Genomic DNA, 26,318 nt, shown 5'->3' with positions numbered 1-26,318 from the left:
TTGAGAGGAATTTTGCTTAGCCTTTTTATCTCCACTGAGATGCTCAGTGACCAGAATCCCCAGGAAAGGTCCAGCAAGGTTCTGAGGGTAGAGGAAACAGAGATAATGAGGGTAGAAGCAGGGCTGACATAAGTAGGACAGTCTTAGAGGCAAGGGTAGAGTCTTTTCATATATTCCTGAGATAAGGCAAATGATCCAGCTGGTAACTAGCAAAAGGGGGATGGGAGGTTGAGAAAGATAAAGAACAATGAGGTGAAAGGCTCCTCAACAAATGTATGGGATCTGGAAAGGGCAATTATCTGGCAGTGAGGAGGGTATTACAGGTTAGACTGGAGTCATCTACTGTTCAATCCTATCATCATAAGGCAGAAATGACCATATTGGCACAAGTGAGCAAATCAGCGCAGGTACACTCTTTTCCATGGCAGAGATTTGAGTAAAGCCTTTTCAAGTAATCAAGACCCTCAGAATGGAGATATCCTTTAAAAGAATGGTCTTACGGCAAGAACCTGAACAACAGGGCGATTTAAGCTTCAAAGAAGCAAGAGCAGCACATTCCCACATTCTTTGTATGAAACTCTTGGGCCAGGTTTGTCTCGGAATATAGAACTTAAAATTTTAGAAAGTGTTGTGTATTATGTAACACCCTAAATGGTATTTGAGTCAGCATCCCATAATCAAACATAAGAGTCACACTAAATGACACAGAGACCAAATAGCCTCCTAAGAGTTCAGGTCAGAATTTGGAACCAAATAAAATTTTTTTAAAACTTTCCATTTCCAAAAACATCTTTCTGTTTTCAAGAGGCATAAAGCAGCAGTAACAGCTGCAGGAATAGAACAAAAAACAGAAACAGACGTGGAACATGAACTTCTGCATCCTGATCACCACCCCACACCAGGCACCCTATGTACTCTAACATTTTATGAAGAATGAAGAATGCAGTGAGTTTAGCAGATGACTTTCAGGACCATTGGCAGATTACTCTCTCTCCAGCCTCCCTGTGCAGAGTCTGAGCACCTTTTCATGGTGCATTTTCACGGAGATCCTGCAAACCCATGAGGCTCAGGGGAGGCAGTCCCCAGGATGCACTGAGCCTGCCCCATGGAGGGACCAGAACAGCCATGGGATGTGCACAGAAGACACTGGGACTTCCATTCAGACTGATCTAATGTGTCCTTTTAATTTCTATTTTTGTGAATGTTTAATAATACATGTACTATCAATACCACAGCACATGTACATAATTTGTAAGTAAACATTGGGTGTGCCTGCTCAAAAAGTATCCACTAATAGGATGTCTGATCAAAAGAGCATGCAGAGAACATTTCTAGAGCACCTGGGCAGTGAGATCCTTTAATCTGCTGGAAAAAAAAAAAAAAAGCCTGTAATACTAAGAAAAGAATTTGTTTTTCCCCTTTAGGCAATGACTATTTTCAGAACTGTGTCTCTTCTCTCAGAAAAATGTATCAGGTAACAATGTAATACAAACCAGACAAGCTTAAATAGGCAAGGTGCTTGTTTTGAAAGAAAACATCCAAGTGTGATTTAAACAGGGTTTTCATAAACACTGCTGCCACCTCTGCTAAAGGGTGTTTCTCTTGGGGAATTTTAATTTCAACAAATGATCTCATTTGTCTCAAGTTTACCCTAACATTTACAGACTACACTATACACTGCTTCCTCCGGCCCATTCATATAATTTGCATTTTCAAAAGTAGACACAGATGCCTTTCTCTGGACCCAGGTGATGAGGCAGAGGTAGGGAAAAAAAAAAAAGATTTGCATCTCCTTTGAGAAAGGAGTCACTCATTATTAGAGCAGAAATTCAAGCTTACAACATTAAAATAAACCCATTTAACATAAAGTGGGGTTACAAAAATCTGGTTCACTGAAGGCTTGATTTAGCAGTGGTATCGTGAATAAGAGACAGGAGTTAGAAACCCTCATGAGATTGAAGCGCCATGAAAGGTCAATGTGCCGAATGGACCATAAATATTCTTTAGATGGTGACATTTCCAAAACAAAACAAGTTTCCTCTGTAATTCTTTCAGTTCATTGTAGTGAACATGCAGCACTGTTGCAGATGCAAAATGTACAGGAGATAAGGTTGAATTCGGTCTGATCTATCATAAACTCTGAAAGTTCTTTTAAATGGACTCCCAGGAACAGCTTCCCAAGCCTGACTTGACCTCTTGTATATTCAACAATTCAGTGGCCAAATCAATCAGAGGGCTCTGCTCTCTTGAAGCGGGGATATATATGCATGGAGGGGTCGATGGAGCCATTTCACAGAGGAAGAAGGAACATAGGAGCAGACATCTAAGTGACAAGGAGGAAGAGAAACACTGGCTCTTTGGGGAAGAGGATTCCAGAGGGGAGAGTGGATGCAAAGCCCAAATCCAGAAGCAGGCTCCCTGTATCCTACGAAGAGCAAAGAAGTCAACACAGCCAGATCTGCAGGACCCAGTGGGCAGTAGGAAGAGATGACATCGGAGAAGAGGTTGGCCCGACAAAGACTTTAGATTTTATTTTAAGTAAGCTGGGAAGTCAATGCAGCAGGGAGGGGGAGGGGAGGGGGAGGTCGGTAAGAGGATGGATCTTATTCAGTGTATATTTAAAGGACCATACTGGGTGCTGTGGAGACTCTGTCTCACACAAGAGTCAGAGGAGTGACTGCTTAAAGGATCAAAGGTTCTTTGGTTTACTATTCACTTTTTCGTTTGAGCTTTCGATTATTCAGATTATTCAGATTTCAATAAAGCGTATCCATAAATCCTACACCACATCTTACATTATCCACTGCCTAGTCCATCCATGCAGGAAATGAGAACATGAGAGATTACACTTCCTCTCAAAAATATCTATGCAGGAAACAAGAACCTGAGAAAGTTACACTTCCTCTCAAAAAGGTCCTTTACTTCACTGAGAATCACCCTCACAGAAGAGAGACCAATCCCTAAGCCAGCTGCCTTCCTGATATTCACTAAGGACATTATAATGGCCTGTCAATCTAAATAATGCCATGCAAATTTTTGCAAGTATTTACTGGGACTTTTCTTTTTGTCTGAAAGAAGCCCCATATTTTGTAGGCGAACAGCTGAAGGACAAACTAAAATATATCATCAATAAAAGTTGTTATTCCTTCAACAGACATGGGAGGAGGGGATGGGTGCTTGTATTTTATTCTTACCATACGTCAAGAATTGTTCTGGAAACTAGAATGTGGCTGTGAAGAAAAGACAAAACTCTTCATGGGACACTTAAGAAAAATCATCCCCGCTAAAATTCACACTGTGACATACTTACAGAGAGAGAAGTCCAGCAGCAAAGTCGATAGAATACATGTTCCCCAAGACCACGTCATAGCTGTCAAACATTGTATTAACCCCCTACTGTCGTGAGTGATTATTTCTTTCATACCAGCTCCCCCAACTTTACTTTATTCTTCCCTTTTCCTGAGCAAAGATTACTGGAATAGTCAATTGTTAAACTGCCCTGGTTTCAGGACAGCACACAGCATGGAGGTGGTCCCAGCCTCCCCTGGTTCTTCCTTAAAACCATCCAGCATAAACCCAGAGAGACCTCCTCCAATCCCTTCTACTAAAACACCCCAGGATTCCTCACGGTGTACACTCTCGCTGCTTGGAGGTCTTTATCTAAACGGAATTTATCACTACTCAGGGAAAACAGGTACAAATAAAATAAATAATTATTAAAATATTATTATGTTAGGTGGTGATAAGTGCTATGACAAAAACAAAACTGCTAAAAAAAAAAAAAAATTAACAGTCAACTTTCTAGCCATTTACATCCAAATGATTGCTAATACCAAAGATTTCAGTCCCACAGAAGAAAATCTCTCTACTTGAAACAGTAACAAATCTAAAAAGATCTTCTAATCCTGTTTCTCTCTTAGGTCTCCAAAGTGCCTGGCTGACCAAACTTGAAACTTAGCAGTCTTCTGTAAAGATATATTAGAAATCACTTCAGTCAACAGTCCTGACTAGACTGATCATTTCACCAGGAAATTCAGTGTGTAGCATAAGCTCAAAATGTTAGGGACTATTTTTAAAGTATTAATCAATGCTATTTATTGAAAGTTGTCTTTAGAAAGGGGAGATCTCCCAATGGGCGATTCAGAAAAGTTGTGTTTCCATCAACCCCAGCTTTGCCATCATATTACTGACCCTTCCCAAGCGTAATACCTCTTTTACAGAAATGCTAGATTAAACCTATCTGAAAACTTCAAGCTTTAGAAAATGATACAGTGACATTGTTGAAATTACAAGCAATGCAACAGAGTTTGAAAATTCTCTCTGGTAAAGTCACCAGTTTCTAAATAAAGAGTCATCAGTTTCTAAATAGAGTCATCAATCACCTAAGGTTGTGCTCAATGATAAAGTAATGTTTACTCTCATAAGGACAAGAATGACAGTTTAAATTCATTCATTTATCCAACAAGTATGTCTACAACTTAGTATTTAAAAGAACATAAAATCTGTGTTTTCTTAACATTTGTATAGCTGAGTTTCGTTGATCTCAACTTCACCCACGTATGAAATAACTGCTTCAAGAAAACATACGTTGGACACATTTGTCAAATTTCCAAATCAAGTGGGTAGTTAGTTCAAGAATGATAAATAGTGACCCTTTATTTTGTGATAACTATAGGCAAGCCCTCTACTGAATACTTTTTCTCTAAGAGTTTGCTGAATCCTCACAACCATAATAGAGGTATACAAAATTACTCTGATTAAACATGAGAATAAATCAAGGATTAGAAATATTAAGCAAATCATCAGCTAGTAAGTGGCAGTACCAGGATTTAAACCAGCTTCTCTCTTACCACAAAATCTGTGCTTATACCTTAAGCTACACTGCCATCACTAACTAGGGATCACCAAATCTCTCTTTTGTGTAAATCAGTCAAAATTATAAAATAAGAATTTAAGAAAAAACAAAGAGACATGGTGGATGACATAATTATTGATGCATTCGAGTGAAAAAGAACACAGAAAATTACAAAGGCTAATTAAATAGTGATGGTATTTAAATACCCTATGAAATAAGCAGCAATAATAAACAGAAGCAAGTGGAAAGTAACTATTAAAATATCCAAATGCTATGAAGAAATCATCTGCTGTCACCAATCCACCATCGAAGTATTTAAAGCTTTCTATCATGTCACCCACCATTGCCCCGTCATTTCAGTGCACGCATGTGCAACCCTGATTTATACGGTTTGAAATCTGAGTCACTGAAGGTGAAAGTAAACAGTGTGCTCTAGAGCATAAAAAGCCACGTTCAAAGCAGATGTTGGTTTCAACCCACCAATGAGCTAAAACAATACCAGATTTTTTTTTTTAAACTAATGAGAAAACTTTCTTTTTCCATCTTTGGATTTTAAGGGTTACAACTCCATGAATACTGAAACAGAATTAGATCTTTGACATGAAAAGGAACTAGCACACTGTTCATGTTTTTATGAGTTTTTTTTAAAAAACTGGGGTGCAATGGTAATGAGGGTATGATTTTTCTTCCCTAGGTATTAGCTCAAGGAGTAAAATATACACTTGTCATTCTCCTGAGGCACTCAATTCAGTAGGAGAGAGAACAAAACAATTTCAATACAGGGTGATCTATGAGGTATTAAGAATAAGATGCTAATAGAGCACTTCAGATGGATCCACCCATCATGGTAAGGGCACAGACCAAGGAGATGGTAATTAGAATAGAGATGAGGGGACTAGTTGAGAAGCTGAAATATGTTGTCTATTTGCTTACATGTGTTGGGCGGGTAGGAGTAAGGCAAAGGCAGATGTCAAAGGTTTCTAGACAGGCAGCAGGGAATCCATGGAAACTACCAATGGACACAGGAAAGTAAAAGCAAGAGCCATTTACAGAAAACAAGATGAATTCCACGTTGAGTATCTTCAGTCGGAAGGACTGATAAGTTATCAAATTGTTGATAGACTACATAGCCCAACTGGCTGTCCAAGTTTACAGTTTAAAAACAAGGTTTGGACAGAAATGAAGAGGATAGGAACCCTCCCCCTTTCCCAAGCCAGTGTGTAAAGTAAAAAGAAAACAAGATTAGGGACAGAACCATAGGGATCACATACTTTTAGTGGCAGCACAGAGAAGAGACAACTTGGAATAAGAACTGAGCATTCTCCAGAGAGGCACAGGAGAGCTAGGGAGGAAAAGGGAGCCATCAAGGAAGCTGAGACAGGGAAGAGTTTCAAAGAGGGAGAGACCAACCATTTCAAATATTTCAGAGAAGTCGGCTGAAGAAAGCTAAAGTGCATCCATTGTTCTTGGCTATTGAGAGGGAAGTAGAGCCCTCGGGAACACAGAAGCCAGAATGCAGAGCACTGAGAAGGCAGGAAAGGAAGATATGACAAGAGACACCCTCTCAAGAAGCTTTGCTGTGAAGAGGAGAGAAATTCTCCGTAGTCTTATGCCAGTGACAATGTGATAAATAGTATTATCTCATTAAAATAGGTTAAATTTTCAAAATCAAACTCATATTAAGGCTAAGCAAAAGCTGCAAATATATAAAATTCAGATTTTAATCGTAGACGCCTCAAAAATCTCACCATTTCCTTTTCCCCTCAACGTTAAAGTTTTCATGTTGTATTTTGATGGTAGGCAATCCTGCCTAGTCCGAAGAGACCCTGGATTCCACTTACATCCTTAGGTCACAGGTTAAAAACTTCAGAATTAGAAAAGATTTCAGCCGTTTTACTTTCAGAGACAAGAAAACTATAAACCAGAGACATGAATGAAAAAATTGTGATTTATTTTTCTCCTCCCTGTGGCACCCAGTGCAGCCATCAGCGCTTGGCAGAGGTCTAATTCACATCTGTTAAATGGAACTGAAGGTCAGATGGCTAATTAGGATAGAGACTTGGCTAAAATCCACATCTTTTGCCTCTCCAGGTAATTTTTTTTCAATGACAATTCAAAAGGTCGTGTTTTGCACCTATAGTAAACTTTTAAAACATCATTAATCATTAGGGAAATGCAAATCAAAATTACAGTGAAATACCACCTCACACCCATTAGGATGGCCACTATTAAAAAAATAACAGGGGCTTCCCTGGTGGCTCATTGGTTGAGAGTCTGCCTGCCGATGCAGGGGACATGGGTTCGTGCCCCGGTCCGGGAAGGTCTCACATGCCGCTCGCAAAAAAAAAAAAAAAAAAGAAATGGGTAGGGTGGTAAATTTTGTGTTATGTTGATTTTCTGACAATTCAAAAATTTTAAATAAGTTATAAAATTGATTTTTAAGCCTAGTTGGAGTGAATATATGGATCTATAAAGTGATACCGTTTAAGAGGATGTATTAGGTAAAATAATAAGACAAGTGTGTCTGTAGCAGGGTCCAAATCTCAGGTGATCATGGGTGCCACAGAAGAAAAACAGGAACACAGGCAGATGAGTTGTGGTGGAGGATGAGGCAAGCCAGAGAGCACACAGGACTCCCTGGAGCAAAGGTCCTCCTCACTGTGGCCAAGGGCTGTCCCAGCACTCTGGTTTTCCAAGAGATGCTCCCAGTCCAAATATCTGTGTGAAATTTCCACATTTCCACACACTGTCAATCAAACAAAAGTCACCCAAGAGCCACAATTTTCAAATCAATTTCTACAGTCGTGTTTCTTATGTCAGTATATAAATATCCACATATTGCTTCTAATTTGGATAGGATACTTGCCAAAACTTGACTAGGTGGACATTTTCCATGGCTTCTCACTCTATAAATACTCAGCACTGATTCACATTTAATAACACAATGAAAAGAGCTTTTTTCCCCAGAAAGGATCATTTTTGTACTAAAATTGTTGGGCTATGCTGTCGATTTTGCTCTCTTAGTCCCTTCGTGTTGGAGTCTATAAATAAGTATACAAATCAAATGTATAGTTTCAGGCCACATTTTTTCATTTTATGATTGTGCTCTGAGTGATCTCACCTTGCAGAGCTCATGGCATTTAATACAGCTGAGATACAAAGACCCTCTCTGAGCTACTAAAAGGAAAAATACACAACTCTCAGTCCCCATCGTGAGGTATAAATTCACTTAGATAAATCTGTTTTCAAGGTTATTCCACCGTGTTAGTTCTTTAGAGAGCCCAGTGATTTGCCTTAATGTGTTTTTATATTTAGAGTATATTAAAGAAAATCCATACAAAATCACATGGTTCATAGCCTTCTCTACTAACTCCCTATACATGCTCACCACGTGAAATTTTAAATTACCCCTTGATCACAGGTGAAGAACAGAATGCATCACACAGTTTGCACAAGGGGACAATCAGGTTAATATAAAATATAAATGTACTATAAGCCTAGGAAACTTAGCACAGAATGCATATTATTTCAGTGATGTATTTGTAGAGATACACACACTCGTGAACAGAAATGTGAACCACTAATCTTCATTAATGCCGCCATTAAAAATTAGTTCTCTGATGCTATGTAGCCACCTGGAAAATGATTTATGATATAATTTTAAAAGGAAAACACACAAACTGAAATTGTACCTAATCTATGTTTGCAGCTCTAGAAAATGATGTGTAAGTATGGACTAGGCTAGAAGGAAACGCAGAAAAACTCTTAATGGCTAGTTTTTTCAACACAGAGGATACCTGCTTTCTTTCTGAATTTTTAGTTTGCATTCTCTTTAGTATTGACATCATGCTGTTTGCACAATAAATACACATAAAAATAAAAGCAATGTGTACAATGGTATTTTGTGGATGTGTGTGTCTGTGTGTGCTTTCCCCCAACATAAAGGAAAAGTTCAACCCCAAATTATCTTGGATGACAGCTAGGTTTCTGATGACCAGCTCAGATCAACTGATGGCAGCTGCCTGAAGAGCTGTTATTGCAAAGGATTCTGAGGCTCAGTGGAAAACATGATGTCATCAACATGAATACCTGCCATGGGCTTCAGAAGGGGAACAAATGCTCTATGCCAGCTATTTGCCATCTCTGTCTCGGCACTAATATCAGAAACGTGGATCCTGTGGAAGGACCAAGGGTATTCTACGGCTTTCCTTAGAACAATCAACTCAAGAGGCCTTAGCAACTCAAAACATGACATAGCTAATTAGTTCTTATCTAACAGCCAATGTAGAAAAGTCCATGTATACAGTTTTAGAATTTAATATTCTAAAAATAAATTCTTAAAAATGAACGCAGTCACTTCTTTGACATGGTACAGACACGTGCTAGGGAATCAGGACAGACATCTACTTAATCTGTCTTATTATTAGGTTGCTGTAATTCCTACTTATCTGCAATAAAATGTTTTCATGTTATTGCCTCTGTGCGGAACAGAAGTCTCCAAAGAGAGAAGAGCCTGAATAAGCATTTATCTACAAAACCCAGGGTGTGAGTAGCATCTAAGTTTGGGGTTAATATTTTATTTAATAAATGTCTGCTTCCCTATAAGGTTGTAATTCTGATAACCATTCTCTTCTACGGTAAAGGAGAAAATGGCACTGTTCTGTCCTTAGAGTTAATCAACAAGAAATACAGAGAACCAGCTCAAGCCACCGTGGCAGCGTTGACACCGCTGGGCGAGTTCCCTGACCATAAAGCGTTCTCGATTCAGACACCTGAAGCTTTGCAAAGCCTCATCGGCTGCTTTCATTCGTTTTCTATAAATACACAAAACAATTCAAACTTCAGAAAAGATAGAAAAAGCCTAAAAATAATCCATAGTTGAAAAGAGTCAGAATGAAAAAAGAGGAAGCTCTAATTTCCAGCAGGTGTATTGACACCAGTGGGCAGAATCTTGACCATGTGAGAATACGGCAGGCTGGTGTGTCATTTACAGAAAGCTAAAGGCATCAAGTGAAATCACACGTGTATTAGGCATGATCGGAAAGTTAAAGTAAGCTCTGGGCTCACCAAACCAGCCAGGATAATTGGAAAGTAAACACAGAAGAGCTCTTATTAGGGGTAAAGTTCAGTTGACATGGGTTGTATGCCAGGTGGAAGGCTCACCAACCCAGAGTGAACACATGGCCTGGGAGAAGCCATCATTTCCAGAATGTTCAGTTTTACCAGGTCTAATGTTCATGCCTGAATGCAGGAGACTGCTGCAGCCCCAGAGCAAGGAGAAAAATGGGTGTAGCAAATATTTAGGACGAAGGTCTAGGGAGTTTTGGTTCAAGGCTGTTACATAATCTGTTCTCCCCACAGATCAAACACTGGCTCTTTCAGATCTCAGATCAAGCATCGCTTCCTTAGCAAGCCTGACCCTAACCCTAACCCAGAACCTGACCCTCTAGTATGAAGCTGCATTTCTGCACCATAATCTCTTGTCACACCTGACATTTACCGTGGCCTTGATGATCAAAATTATCTCATCAGTTTGTTTACTTGGTCTCCCCAATCCACCTCCCACCCCCCACAATAATTAAGTCCTCTGAGGAGATGGGGCTGTGTTTGCCTGGTCCACATCTGCAACTTCAGCACAATACCTGGCCTTAGTAGCAGAAGGAAGGAAGGAAGGGAGGGAGGAAGGGAGGGAGGAAGGAACAAACGAACTCAGACGGCAAGTCCTCTACTACTATCATGACTAAATATTTCCCAGAACTCCAAGCCTGCCTAGAGACCAGTATATTCCATCAACCTGAAAAGTCTCACAATGCGTAAGCTCTTTACTACATGTTTAATCATTAATTAAATAACACTGGGCAATATATTTATTGCTCTGTGATAGGATGTGTGAGCAGTTTCATGCATCATATACAGAGCATTAAATCAGTCCTGACACCGCCTCATTAGAGACCTGGGTGTCACCATGCTGAGGGTGGAGCATGTTTTACCTGCCTGCCCTTCCCCTCTGGTTTTCCCCATTCATTTCATAATGGAATGATTCACTCCTCTTATCAACTTTATAAAATCACAGTCTGCAGGTTGACGATGAAACCCACCATTCATCTCTGAAACCCTCAACCAAGAACTGAAAGATCCTAGAACTGGGCATGACCGCAAAAGCCTACAAACCCAGGCCCTTTCCTCTCTTCCCATCAATGTTTGGATTTCAGTCATCTAAGATGCTCCTCAATCCTGAGGCTCCTGGAGATAGCCAGGGTCCCCTAGCAGGTCAGGACCAAGTAAAGACAACAGGTGAGGCTTCCAAGATGCATTCATGAGGAACTAATTTATGTGCACCTGATCACCTCTGAACTGATCCAAATGTCTGAATCAAATGAGGAAAACTGCTATAAATGAATTAAAATTCATCAGTCACATACACACACACACACACACACACACACACACACACACACACACACACACACACACGCATACAGCAAGCACCAAGCCTTTCCTTGCCTGAGAAAGGCTTTTAAGGAGGGATAAATTAGGAGCTTGGGATTAACATTTACACACCACTATATATAAAACAAATAACCAACAAGGACCTACTGTATAACACAGAGAACTGTACTCAATATTTTGTAATAACCTATTAAGGAAAAGAATTGATACATGTATATGTATAACCGAATCACTTTGCTGTACACCTGAGACTAACACAACATTGTAAATCAACTATATTTCAATTTATAAAATAAAATTTAGTTCAAAACAGAACTTTTAATTTTTTTTTAAAGTTTAAAGAGAGGTTTTTAAAATATAGATTATTGGCTATTTCCTACACTCACGTGAAATATGCTTTATTTGAAGAATATATTTCTAAAACTCTCAGTGGTGCATTAACGTGACATTTGCCCAGATCACAGAACTTTTTGTCTCAAAATACCCAAAGGGATTACTCACTCTCAGAATGTAGTCAGCACAATTAGTGTTTAGAAAGCATTCCATTATAGTAGCATCTCTCAAATGAAAAGGTAGAGAACACTATTATCAATATTAAAACCATCTAATCTCTTGAAAAGGTTACATCGATTCTTCCCCCACCACTCTGATTCCATCAATGCCAGTGTCAGATCCATGAAGTGGCCGCTATCATGTAACAGCTTAAATTCATAATTCCCAAATGAACTTTCCTAATTTTCTACACTCTCTCAACCCATGCACTTTGCAACTCATTTACTAGAACATCAGCTAGGAAAAGGCTTGGAGTGATCAAACGTATCCAAACAAATCTTCCCACTGAGCTAAAATACTGCAAATGAGTTTTTAAATACGAAGCAATAGGGAGGTTCTATTAAGATGGGCAAACAGGACACCTTCTAGGTCATTTCAGCTAAAATAAGCCTCCCCACCATCAATGTTATAAAAACAACAGCAACAGCAGCAGCTACTGTAACTACTCCATACATGAGGCATTAGGGGTAACAGACATCACGCACCAACCACTTTAAGTGCATCTGTCGTTTAATCCTCATAACCCTGTAAGGTAGGTACTATTAGGAGCCTCATTCACTGACGGGTAAACTAAGGCACAGAAAGTTTAAGTAACTTGCCCAGCAGCACACAGTCAATATGTAGCAGAGCCAAGGTTCAGGCCCAACAGCCCAACTCCACGTTCTTGATCTTTATGCAACCTTGTCCCCCAGTCTCTGTCACTTCATCTCCTGCTTCACGGTATCTAGTCCTAAAACATGCAGCATTGCAAAGGGTCCTTCAGCAAAGTTCCAGGAGGCCACACGCTATGAAAGGAACAGAGATAAACAGTGAAGATCTCTCCTGGCGACCTCCACAAGCCTTTGAGGGTCACTTCCTCTCCATCCTTCCAGACTCAGATCGCATTTTCCCTCACATCAGCCTAAAACAGACATCACCTGCTTTTAAAAAATCCTCTCTGTTCCCAAGAGGGTGCCACTAATAATCTTTTCACAAAGATGGATCTTGACTCTCCAAGGAGATAAGCTTTTTGAAAGTAGGAACCACTTCTAGTTTCTCTATTGCCCCGTATAAACAGGAAATCATAGCTAATCGTTCCTTTTTTCTTTCTTTCTTTTTTTTGCAATCAGAAATGTAGGCATGTGAACCCAATAAAGACACTGATTAGCTGTCACCTTCCAAAGACAGCCTTCCAAGGTATTCTTTCATCCATATATATTTAGGCAACACTGTCAGGTTTCCCCCAGGAGTGGCTGGGCTTTCATCAAATTATACTGTAATCACCAAGAAAGTGCTAAATCCAGCCCAATCAATAGAACGTGTACATGACCAATATCCAGTTTCTGCTCTCAAGACTTACTTAAAAATGCAAAAGTGAAAAACACCTTAAAAGTGAAAGTAAAAATCTAAAATTAAAAAAAAAAAAGGAAGGATGATGTCTCATCTCTAAACAGAATGGCCTCAAGGTGGGTAAAAAGGACCGAATTGGATAAATTTTATTGCTCCCTAAAATGTGTCTCCAGTTAGTTTTTGAAATACTCTCATTTAGTACCAGCTCCTATTCATGCTTCCTGCCCTACTCCTTCTTACTCTTATTCTGGTTGGAAGAAAATATAGAACGAAGCATCAGCAGTGCCGAGGGGCCTGATCTCTGGGGACAAACTCCCATAACACTGTGGGCACTCACTTCCCCAAACCTCTGCAGGCTTACTCTTTACCAAGTAGCCAGACTCCCTCTTTTCCTTGAATATCAGGAATGTATAAAGTACTTATTACATACAAGGCACTCCGCAGGGATTATTATTAATAGTCACAGCACCTCAAGGTAAGGATTTTCATCTCCATTTTACAAATAAATGAACCCAAGCTTTGGAGATGATGAAGTCCTACAAATGGCAGAGTTGACATTTGAGCCCAGGTTTGTCTGAATTCCAAACCCTGGCTCTTCCCAGTACCTGGGTCATGGTGAGCTAAGGGAGCCACAGAGTGGGGTTCCATAGCCAGCCTACTGGGGTGGAGGTTTCTGAAGTGGTCCCACCCCATGCCTACCTCATCCGAGGTGGCCTCCAGGAAGGCTCATGGAGTAGATAGAATCTTGGAAACTTTTCTCTCCTTAATCATATCAACTAGCAGGCACTGTAGTGCCACTGTATTATTTCCAGACCTCTAACAGAGAAGATGTTTGGCTGGTAAAATCTGATAATAAATACCGGAGACTTTTTAAAAGCTTTAAAATGTTAAAGAAATTCAAAGTATTTTTAATATTCTCATGTCCAAGGATGACTTCTTTTTAAATGACATCTTAGGGCTTCCCTGGTGGTGTAGTGGTTAAGAATCTGCCTGCCAATGCAGGGGACACGGGTTCAAGCCCTGGCCTGGGAAGATCCCACATGCCGCAGAGCAACTAAGCCCGTGAGCCACAACTATTGAGCCTGCGCTCTGAGCCCACGTGCTGCAACTACCAAAGCCCATGAGCCTAGAGACTGTGCTCCGCAACGAGAGAAGCCACTGCATGCAATGAGAAGCCCACGAGCCACAACGAAGAGGAGCCCCCGCTCACCGCAACTACAGAAAGCCGGCGTGCAGCAACGAAGACTCAACGCAGCCAAAAATAAATAAAATAAATGACAGCTTAAATACAACCAAAAAAGGCCTGTTATCTCACCATCCAATTAACCCTGGCAATATTTTTTCAAGGTATGCCTTTAGGAAATTGTAATTGTGCAGAGAAGCTCGCAATGAAAAGTGACTCAGCTTAGACTAGGCCATTTCCAAAAAGTAACCACTGGTAAGTTCATAATGCTCATTTCCAGAACAACAACAACAACTATATATATATATATATATATACACACACACACACACACACACACACATTCATATACTAGCGCATAGTAACAGCATAAATACGTGTGTATGTAAAGGGGTTTTGCTCTATGCTATTTCATACCATGCTTTATCACATAATGTTAAAAGCAACAATAAAACCAATGTTTTATAAATTCTAAGTCAGTTAGCTCTGACTCATAGCCACTACCAAAAAAAACAAAATTTCAAGGCAGGGGCTGGTTTTCCAACTGGCTAGATTCGGAATGTTATTACAAACCAAAAAAACTACCAAAATCACACGGACAAGACATCCAGAACTGGTCAGCAAAATTTGCATTAAAAAAATAGTTTAACCGGGCTTCCCTGGTGGCGCAGTGGTTGAGAGTCCGCCTGCCAATGCAGGGGACACAGGTTCGTGCCCCGGTCCGGGAAGATCCCACATGCCGCGGAGCGGCTGGGCCCGTGAGCCACGGCCACTGAGCCTGCGCGTCTAGAGCCTGTGCTCCACACGGGAGAGGCCCCAACAGCGAGAGGCCCGTGTACCACAAAAAAAAAAAAAAAAAAACAGTTTAACCAAAGCACCAACTTATCTTTCATTATATATGAATGTCTGTAATGTTTCTTATTGGAATGAATGCAGATGACGCTAATAATCATTCTGTGCAAAAGCACAGGACATCAATTGGCAGGGTGCTAGGGAGTTTACCTTACACCCTCTCCATTCCCACTTCCACCACATCAGCTTCAGCATCTGCTGTCACATCCTACGAGGCCACAGTCTCTACGTCCACTAGAGGAGGGTTCTCAGGAGGTATGGCATAAGCAGAATGTCCAGCACAAGTAACTCCAGTTTCTCCAAGACCACATCAAACAGAACATCAACCTCATCCGTATACTGTGGACCCTTAAAAGATCTCATTTGATAAATGGGCCTAATGCTCAGAAATAAATGAGTAACAAAAAAAGCACCTAGATTTGATCAATTCCACCACAGGAATTTTACTTGGATTTTGAAATGTCAACATCTGCATGTTACATCAATTTAAGCTTACATCAATTTAAAAACACAAAAACACTGTGAGGTAGCTCTCCTGTGAACACTAGGGGATTACGCATGGTGTTTAGATGGAAGGGACCACCTGCTTTGCTCCGCAAATCTATTACAACAATTACGTGTTTTATGCATCACTTGGGTCAGATAAAGGAGAGAGACCTTTCCAGAATATCCAGCTTCATGTATTCACAATCTTTGGGCATGAAACTGCTCTAAAGCAATATATTTATCAAGACCACGCCAAATCCATGTCCAGAAGAGGGTCTAGCAGGATTCCAGGGCTTCGCCGATGTGAAAGGTGAAAGGTTTCAACTATGCCTTCACCCTGGGAAGGCGCAGAGCAGCTGCTTCCAACCCCAGGCTGCAGGGAAATTCCTGGAATCTTATTTGGAACAGGTCTTGTAGATTCTCTGGTCTTGTGGTTAAACAGCTTCACTGGGAAGCAAGGCAGAGTGGAATGGTTGAAATAGCACTGGCTGGAATGGAAGAGTAGGAAAAAAACTAAAATTCCATCCAATTGGGTAACCCTGAACAAGTTATCGGGCTTCTCTGAGTCTCACTGTTTTCTTCTATTAAAAGGGGATGACTCCTACCTAGGAGGGTCCCTGACAGGATTAGAGTAAATAAGATAATGCTCCCACCTAACAGAAGCTCAGCAATGGCAGGCAGCTAGCACACTAAACGAAGGAAATCACAGCTGAGCCTGTATGACCTGTAAACTAGGAAAAGCCAAAAACTCCTTCCATTAAAGGAAAAAAACATTATCAATGAAATGGCACATATTGGCGATTGAACCCCAAAACTAAGCAATAAATGAGTGATTTAGGATCTTGAGCACATGGTGACAAAGCTAGAAATGACACAAGACTGGAAGTTGGAAAGAAAGTAGTTAATAAAGCAACTGAATATTAATCTGTTATTATGACCAGGGCCACGCCTCTGTGTTTAAACTTTTGTGTGTGTGTGTTTTTAAAACATTTAAAACATTTAAGAACAATTCCTCATGTACCTCTTCAGCTCTGCTATGTCTTCTTTTTCAAATATTAACACAGGAAACTTCCTGAAACCCTTCTTTCTCATTCTTGGCTAAAGCTAAGTATCTCTGTGCCAGCTCACCTGAGATTAAAGAAAGTGAAAGAAATGTCAGAGAAATTCTACCTGTTTCGACAGGCCTAAAATGCTGAAGGCAACTTGTGCCAAGGATTCCTAACAAGACCCAAAACACTAAACTATGTAGAAAGTGCATGACAAATAGAAGAGGAGATAAGGAAAATGGGGGTAAAGTGTCTGAGAAGATGGAGATAGTGAATTACGGAGCCTGGTCCAGCAACAGACAAGAAACTACAGGACAAAAAGTAACAGATACAGGGCTTCCCTGGTGGCGCAGTGGTTGAGAGTCAGCCTGCCGATGCAGGGGACACGGGTTCATGCCCCGGTCCAGGAAGATCCCACATGCTGCGGAGCGGCTGCGCCCGTGAGCCATGGCCGCTGAGCCTGTGTGTCCGGAGCCCGTGCTCCGCAACGGGAGAGGCCACAACAGTGAGAGGCCCGTGTACCACAGAAAATAATAATAAATAAATAAATAAATAAATAAATAAATAAATAAATAAAAAGTAACAGATACATTTTACCTTGACAGATTGGACAGATTTTGTTACCAACATATGAGGGTAAAGAAGCTTCCAGCATCTCTGGGCCCCAGGTGGTTCATGAAGGGCCATCAGGAGGTGAAAGAGCTGACCCTAAAGGCATTTCCAAACTACAAACCTAGAAAGCTAAGCTAATTTTATATATTTATATATAATCTTTCACATTAGGCAAGACTATCATAACAATAATGTTAGCTATTGTTCAGGTAATGCAATGTTCTTTTCTGACATACTACCTAAGTTCTCAGACTAACCCTCAACATCTTTCATAATGCTAAAACTAGTCCTCCTCACAACCAAAAAGTATTACACAATCATTATATTTGTTTGTTTCTAGTTTGGTTTGGGTTTTGCAGGGGAGGAGTGGTTGTTTTGTTTGTTTTTTGTGGGGTTTTTGGGTTTTGCTTCTTGGATCTGAACATGATCACAGTCACACAGATAAAAGTTGATATGGAATTTAAGGGAAAAAAAAAAAGTTCATGAAGAACCTAGGGGTAAGATGGGAATAAAGACACAGACCTACTAGAGAATGGACTTGAGGATATGGGGAGGGGGAAGGGTAAGCTGTGACAAAGCGAGAGAGTGGCATGGACATATATACACTACCAAACATAAGGTAGATAGCTAGTGGGAAGCAGCCGCATAGCACAGGGAGGTCAGCTGGGTGCTTTGTGACCGCCTGGAAGGGTGGGATAGGGAGGGTGGGAGGGAGGGAGACGCAAGAGGGAAGAGATATGGGAACATATGTATATGTATAGCTGATTCACTTTGTTATAGAGCAGAAAGTAACACACCATTGTAAAGCAATTATACTCCAATAAAGATGTAAAAAAAAAAAAAAAGTTGAATACTTTCTTTTGGGTTTTCCTGATCAGTTCACAGCTCTCATGAACATTCTCTTTTATTAGCTGACTTTTAATGGACAAAACAGGCTATTCTAAACTTTCAGTTCCTCAAAAGCATCCATCCGTTTCTCAAAACAACCTCTCTGATCCTTCCAAATATTCTTCCTGGATGAGGTGCCTGCCCATCCTTCTTGCTAAGCACTGGCAGCCCTGCCCCTGGAGGCGTCCTTCACTACTTAACTCCTACCACCCACTGTGCCTGTTTCCTTAACTAACAGCACACTTTATTGTACTCACCCGTCAAGCTGTCTGACTTCCCCTCTAGGCTCTAAGGAGACAGAGCTCTCTGCTTTATTCACAAGGAAAACTCTAGCACATAGCATGCATAATACACAATTAATAGCTTTTGGATACAAGAACAAATATTTATGTATTTCAGGTACTTTCTAACACATGTTTTAAACAAGCCATCAGCTTAACTCTGAGCACCTAAGAAAACCTGTATCTTCTATACAAATGAATCTTTTAACATCTGTATCGGTAGCAGCTACAAAACAGCCCTGGCCAATCTACATGTTATGTACTATCTACCTATATGTATGCATATGTGTATGCATGCATGCATGCATGTATGTGTATATGTGTATCTGTGTGTATGTATGTGTATGTACACATATGGCCAATCTACATGGTATGATTCATTTACCATAAACATGATACACAAATGATAAATGAGTGTTTTTAATAATACAACATAACAAATTAAGAGGAAAGACGGTAAGGCATTTTAACTTGTGACAATAAGATGGGCTCAAAATCTGAAGACCAGCTTTCCGCAAGCCCCTTGTCACTCTCCCGCCTGGCCTGCTTTCCACACTGAGGGCCTCCTTCCACGGGCCAGAGCTCAGGCTGTCAAACTCGCAAAGGCCAGAGTGGAGGATTCATCTCCACCCTCTGAAGAAAGTGTAGAAGTAAACCTTTTTCATCTTTTCACGTCAAAGGAGTTGGAGTGCGTTGCTATCCTGCCTACTCAGGAGAAATGCCCCCGTTTCCTCCGCAACCTGCTTCTCACTTACCACACTGCTTGGGAGACAGCATTTTTCAACGGCTGATAGTACTCCCCACTGAATTATTCAGTTCTCCGATCCGCTGCATTATTCTATCAGTCTACCCAAAGCTCTACCTTGGAGTCATCCACACATTTCAAACTCACAACATCCACGAAACTCACGATTATTCTCTAGAAGACCGTCTTCTCTAGGCCTGACTTGTGTTACTGGCACCAACCTGGGGGCCCAAGACACAAACCTCAGCCCCAAGCAATCTCTCTCTCTCGCCACCCACATCCACCTGGTCACCTCTGTGACCTCCCAGATCTCTCTCAGATCCTTCCACACCTCTGCTTCCCTACTGCCTTACACTAAGCCCTATAACCTCAGTCCCGAACTACGGTAACATCTTAACTCCTCTCTTGACAACTCACTGCCAGAATTAGGGCATCTAACTCTGTTCACCTGTAACATCGCAGAGCAAGTTTCCCGTTCCTAGTCTGTAGGGATCACATCTGGCTGATCACCACTGCATTTCCTCCGAGTGCCTAACATAAATGCTTAGCACAACCAAGTGAGCAAAAATGACCACATGAATGAATGAACGCACGAGTGAGACAGCCAGTACTCTCAGAATTGCATTCTACTGCTTGCCATAACTCAAATTAATGTTTGTCTAAGTATTTGTCTCTGGAGAAGAAGTAAATGAGGTAGGAGACAGATGGGCCCCTGGGCCGGGCAGCTGATGTTTGTTAAGTGGAGTAAAACTGAAGCTTTGTTCTCACCCAGACACTCCAAGGACAAAGCTAGTGGCAGAAGCTGAGCTCTGCTGAAAGTAAAGAGATGAGATGACCACTCCTGAGGTCAAGGGAAACTTCCCTGTCTACTCACGCACAGGAAGCCTCCTTGGGGTTCAAAAACGGAGGAGCACCACCCCATAGTGAGTGTGGACATGCACCCACAGGCCTCTGCAGTGAAATCCACCTTAGCAAAACGATGTGCACGTTGGGGCTTCCCTGGTGGCGCAGTGGTTAAGAATCCGTCTGCCAATGCAGGGGACACGGGTTCGAGCCCTGGTCCGGGAAGATCCCACATACAGTGAAGCAACTAAGTCCGTGGGCCACAACTACTGAGCCTGCACTCTAGAGCCCACGAGTCACAACTACTGAGCCCAAGTGCCACAACTACTGAAGCCCGCCCGCCTAGAGCCGGTGCTCCACAACAAGAGAAGCCACCTCAATGAGAAGCCCGTGTACCGCAACGAAGAGTAGCCCCCAGTCGCCGCAACTAGAGAAAAGCCCATGCGCAGCAACGAAGACCCAACACAGCCAAAAATAAAATAAATTTATATATTACAAAATTAAAAAAAAGATGTGCACACATGTTGGGGAGGGTCCTAGAACAAGTCAGATGTGGGAAAGGAAACAAAATAATTGCCCAAAGGTAAACAAAGACCTGAAAGAACTGTCCTATATAAGGGATTTAAATCACCTCTTTACTGCTCTCCTCCTCATTAGAGAGGACGCCCATACCCTTTCTCTCTGGGTGTATATTTGTGCCTTGCTTCTAACTTAAATAAATAAACTGTTTCTCTGCGTGCTCTCCCATACATTATGCTGTGTCCCTAATAATAAACTTTGCACCTGTTTTTACAGTTTATGCCTCCTTGAAACATTCTTGCTTTCAATGGGGGTAAGAGCCAGGCCACTTTGCTTCTAGGTGGTCTGGTGGCTAGGATTCCTGGTTTTCATCCAGGCTACCCAGGTCCAGGTCCTGGGCAGGAAACTAAGATCTCTCTTCAGGACAGCTCACTGCTGTCTCTCCGAGATCATAAAGAATTAGTAATCTGAGGCTCACACCCAAAAGCAAACCATCATTCTACACAGACACATGTACTCATATCTACAGCTATATATTCTTTACATGCTGCCTAGCAAGATGGAGCTATTCCATGATAAAACGTACAGAATTGTGGAGAATGATTTTTTTCAGAAAGAAAAGAAAACTGAAAATGCAAAGTACAGTTCTTCTAGATACCTTCCAGGACATGATGAACAAACACAGCATCATCTTCAAGTCCTCTGTGGCCTGGGGAGGGGGGCTGGCCTTTAGAAGAGAGGTCCCTGTGCTAATATCCTGATCAAACCCTAGTATTCCGAAACAAGGCCACCTTCCACAATCATCCCCTGAGGAAATCCATGTAAGCCCATCACCATGCTGGGGAAAGAGGTGCTCCATGTTATGTAATCATATATACACAATCATATCCACTTACTTACGAAATTCTCAAAATTTGCACTTGGAGTGAATGACAGTAACATTCTTCCTCTCTCATCTGGCAATCTGTCCCTAAAGAAAAACTTGCTAACCCCAAGTGTTCAGCAAATTCCATGGGCCATTCCAAGCAGTTCTAGGCCTGCTTTCCAGACCTCTCCCACAAGGCCAACACAAAACAACAACAGTGATGGAAACTCTCCCAGACCTTCCCAGAGAGGGAAGATGGGCGCTGGAACCACACTGCTTGTGCCTGAATCCTGGCTGAACTGCTTTCCAATCATGTGACCTGGGACAACACCTTTGTCTCTCTGTGCCTTAGTTTTCTCACATTTAAATGGAGTGATCTTCATGTCCATCTCAAAAGTGGACAGGACCTCAGGAAAAGGCAACAATTAACAGAAAGGCAGATTAGAAATATCCCAAGGGGAAAAAAACAGGTAAACAACAAGGTCCTACTGTATAGCACAGGGAGCTATACTCAATATCCTGTAATAAACCATAATGGAAAAGAATATGAAAAAGGATATGTATATATATGTACAACTGAATCACTCTGCTATACATCAGAAACTAACACAGCTTTGTAAATCAATAAAAAAAAAGGAAGAGCCTAAGTAAATAAATAAATAAATTATTGGAGTGATACCAGCTCTCTCTCTGGGGTTGTAATGATGATTAAAAGAGTTAATATTTCTTAATCACAATGCCTAGCACCATCTAAGTGCTCCATAAATGTCAGTGATAGTAAGGTAAGTTATACTACAATAATAATATATTAGCCTTAGTACCAATCTTACTCCTCTCCTTTCATCTTCCCAAGGGATTCTATGCCCTACCAGTTCTCTTAAACACTACAAGCAACGGTTCTCAAACTTTATAGCATACACCGGAATCATCTGGAAGGCTTCTTAAAATACAGATTGCTGTGCCAGAGACACAGAGCTTCTGATTCAGAGGGCCTGGGATGGGGCCTGAGAACACACATTTTTAACAAGTTAATCTCAGGTGCATGGGTGCTGCTTGGTTTGGAAAGACATGTGGAAAAATACTAAGGGGCCTCCCTGCATCAGTGGAGGACAGTGTGTGGGTCCAAACCCCCAAGGCTTTCTATGGCCCTCCACATCCCTAGACTGCCCTTCCCGGACTCTTCCATCTCAGTATCCCCACCCACAATTCCCAACTCAGCTCAAGCATCAAGACCTCTGTGCTGACACCAACACTGTACTATCATCAATGAAATCAGCTCCAAGAGACCAGGAGCTCCCTGGCAATCAGAACCTGGCCTTACTCAGTGCATGGGACATAGAAAACCCTTGATAAACGGTGCCATAGAATGAAAGCTGGGACAGCCAACAGTCGAAGGCATCCCTGGAGAACCAACCAAACTGGAAGGTCTTAGACATCATCAGGGGCCTTCCTCTCAGAACTGTTCACTGGACATGAAGTGCCCTGAGACCCCAATGAGCCCAGGATCTCCTCCGCCCCAGTCGGCAGCTTTTCTGCTCAGTGGACCATTGGTCCTTTGCCTCCAACCACAACTGTCGCTCCCACTCTTTGAAGGTAACGGAGCTTCATTTTCTGGACTCTCACTGGCATGGGCCCCAACGAGTGCTACAAGCTGCTGGGAAATGCTGAGTGTTCTCAGAGAGAAGGTTACAATCAGGAAGCATTTTTTTTTTTTTTTTAGGAAGCATTTTTATGTAAGCGTTTCTGGTAAATGACCCAAAAAGATCTCTGCAGAAAGAGATAGCAATCTTCAGCAAATGCCTACAATTTCTTTTTCCATTCTAAATAGGCATTCACTTTCATAGCTAATTTTGTATTATTTTTCTTAACAAGGATCCCCATATTGTTTACCTTTCAGGTCTCACAAAATCTGGATCTGCCCGTTTCACACCTCATGCATACACTGCTCCTTGGCCCTTCGGCTCTTCTGTGAATTTCTCTAAATCATTACACACCCTGCCCCTTCATTAAAGCATCTTAACCAAGTCAAGCACACTTTTATAAACTCCTGCTAGGCAGGATTTCAAATGCTTTTAGAAAGAAGTTCAAGGTGTCTTGTCGATTTCTCTGTCAAATGAAGATAGAGGGAAAAACAAATGTGCCAAGCACGATCCAGGCAGAATATCTACCTGATCCTCCCAACAGAGGCAAAAAACCTTTCTTTAACAAAAAACACTTTCTTCAACACCTAAAGATAATTTCAATATGAAACCCCTCAATTTTGGTGTGTAATTACCAACAGTTATAAGGAAGGTTTTAAGAGAGCAAGTGTTCTCCACGTCAGGAAATATTATTTAAAATTCTAAGTACTATTTTCATTCTCATCCTACACAGTATAATAATTTTAATTTGAAAATCACTTGTGTGGTTTACATGCACTTAAAGAAACCATCAGTTGAGCTGTTATGGATCATTTACTCAAAAGACTAAACTGCAATTTTAGGATTTCTTCCTAAATAAGCACATTGACATACTTACGACTTCTAGAGATAGATTTAAGGAAAACTATATATATCTTTTAAAATAAATATTCATGATTATAGAGTTATACACACACACAAAGTCTTTTCTAGGTGACAAAGGTGGCCTCTATTCACCCGTAAGCTATAAAAGGAAATTAAGATGAAATACGTTAAAGCACATGAATAAGAAAATTAGCTGATACTTCAGCATATGAATAATATGAATATTAGTTGATACTTCAATGTGTAATACACAAGGAATACATATAAAGTTTTACTAATTTGCCCAACTTGGCTATATTAGGTCCTTAAAAATATGTTAAGGAAGATACATAATAAATTTTATATTTTTTAAAATAGCTGTCCATCTTCTTGTCCCAGATTGGTTTCAGTTTAACAAGGAGAATGAAAACAAACAATGTTCGTTTTATTCATGGTGGTTACTTTAACTCTCAGGATGTGGATTGTTTTGTGAACATAAATTTGAAGTATTATTTCCATTAAATCTGCAGATTTACACTATCTGTCTCACAGTAACTTGGAATAGTGAAAAAGCATGGGTTCTGCACTCAGAAATATCCACACTCAACTCCCAGGTCCACCAGTTACTGTGAACAAATTCCTGGATTCTTCCCTGCCTCAGTTTCTCATCTGTACAGAGGAAGTAACACCTACTTTGTATATTTTATGCAAGTTTTTAAGTAAAGTGACCAGCATGGTGCTTGGCACAGAGTTGGTTCTTACCAAACTTAGTTTAAGGATGGTTTTGGATAATCCTTGTCACTCTGGATGAGAGACCAGGCTAATGATAAATATTCTCCAAAGATTTTCATTTTCCCTACATTTAAAATGCTTATTACCAGAGATCAAAAAGGTACCGTAAAGACAAAAGCACCATGTGCCACTGCTCTCTTTCTAAACACCCCCCTGTGAGAAACGATTGCCCTAAAATTCCCTTTTGTACCCACACCTGTGCTACCACACAGCACACCAGCCTGGCCCTCATAGAGATCCCCCCCTTAACAGGCGTGCAACAAATAGTTAAATTGAAATGCTGCTGACCCAAGCAAAAACTGAATGCTAATGGAAATCGCAATCCATAGACCTGTTTGTGATTCGGTGTGTCGATGAAACAGGTTTTCTAGAGTCCCCAGGTTCACCGGGAGGCTGTTTGGTAACTTTAAGTTCCCGATGCCGATGGAACTTCTAGAACAGACTCAGGTAAGCACCTAGACACGGGTGAAACCTTCACACAGCGCGCATAAGTTCATTCAGACATTCTAATCCACTTCAAGGAAACCCAGCCATATTTAAAAGCCATCAACGCACCATTTGCTTAACAAATGGGCAGTGCACTGGGGAACTCATTGCGGAAGCAATTGCCTCTCAAGGTCGCCACAACCATCACGAGATATATATATATACTTTTTAATGTGACAAGACACTCTGGAACCTACACAATTATCAGAAGGCTTTCAACTCTCGTTGGGGGGTGAGCAAATGTCCGCGCAAGGAACCGAAGCGGACTCTCCGGGTCTCCACGAAGGGAGCGCATCCAATCCCCACCAAGTGAGGGACTGACCTCTGCACAAAGAGTCCCGGAGGTGGCAGTGACAAACTCCGCTGCGACCCAAGGAGACCTAATGAAGGTCCTTTAAAATGCAAAGAAATCCTAGGGCAGGCTGCCCTCCCCCGGTGCGCCCTCCAGCACTCCGGTCCTCGACATACCTTTCTGACTGAACCGGCAGCTCCGGAGTTAGCAGCTCCACTGAATTCCCTTCCCGGTCGCTCAGGTTCCCCAAGTCCCCCGTTCTGTTGGCAGCGGACACCCCTTCACCCCACAAAGGAGAGAGCCACCGGCGACCCGGTGCTCCGCCCGCGCTCGCGGCCAGGTGAACCCCGCACCGCCCTCACCTGTCCGAGGCCGCGTCCCAGGGGATGCAGAGAGGCCGGCGCACGCCGCTCACCTGCGCGGGCCCCGCCACCGCCGCTGCCGTAGCCGCTTGCACGCGCCAGGAGCCGCCGAGACGCAGCAAGAGCGGGCGCATCTCCTGAGGCAGCCAGACTTCCTCGGCCCCGCCTCTTACCGGCCACGCCTCCAGCTACCCCGAGAGCCTGCCCAGCCTCCAGGCGGAGGACGCGGCCGCGCGTCACCTTGAGGCCCCCTCCCACCCGACCCGGCGCTGACGCCGCAGCGGGAAGCTCCGGCGGCTGCTGAGAGAAGGGGCCGCCGCAGGATTCCGGGTAATGGCTGGGTGAAGAGAAAGAGTTTACCCGCAATTCCTTCGTCTGGGTTGAGTCACAGGAAAAG

General features: G+C 41.8%; 1 protein-coding gene across 4 annotated transcripts in view; it reads right to left on the bottom strand.

Moving 5' to 3' along the window:
* Positions 1–26,073, bottom strand: part of MCTP2 (multiple C2 and transmembrane domain containing 2) — a 243,719-nt gene extending 217,646 nt beyond the window's left edge. For 3 of the 4 annotated variants that reach the window (XM_024767708.1, XM_024767710.1, XM_024767711.1), the window contains exon 1: positions 25,922–26,073. The gene's annotated coding sequence lies outside the window, so the exon portion shown is untranslated. The remainder of the gene's footprint in view (positions 1–25,921) is intronic. The other variant, XM_024767709.1, reaches the window with a different exon arrangement.
* Positions 26,074–26,318: the final 245 nt, after the last annotated feature.

This window comes from Neophocaena asiaeorientalis, unplaced genomic scaffold (genome assembly GCF_003031525.2).
Source record: "Neophocaena asiaeorientalis asiaeorientalis breed wild unplaced genomic scaffold, Neophocaena_asiaeorientalis_V1.1 scaffold297, whole genome shotgun sequence".
In the NCBI taxonomy this organism is placed as follows: domain Eukaryota; kingdom Metazoa; phylum Chordata; class Mammalia; order Artiodactyla; family Phocoenidae; genus Neophocaena; species Neophocaena asiaeorientalis.
Note: the sequence above shows the minus strand (reverse complement) of the source record. Positions and strands in the feature narration are given on the sequence as shown.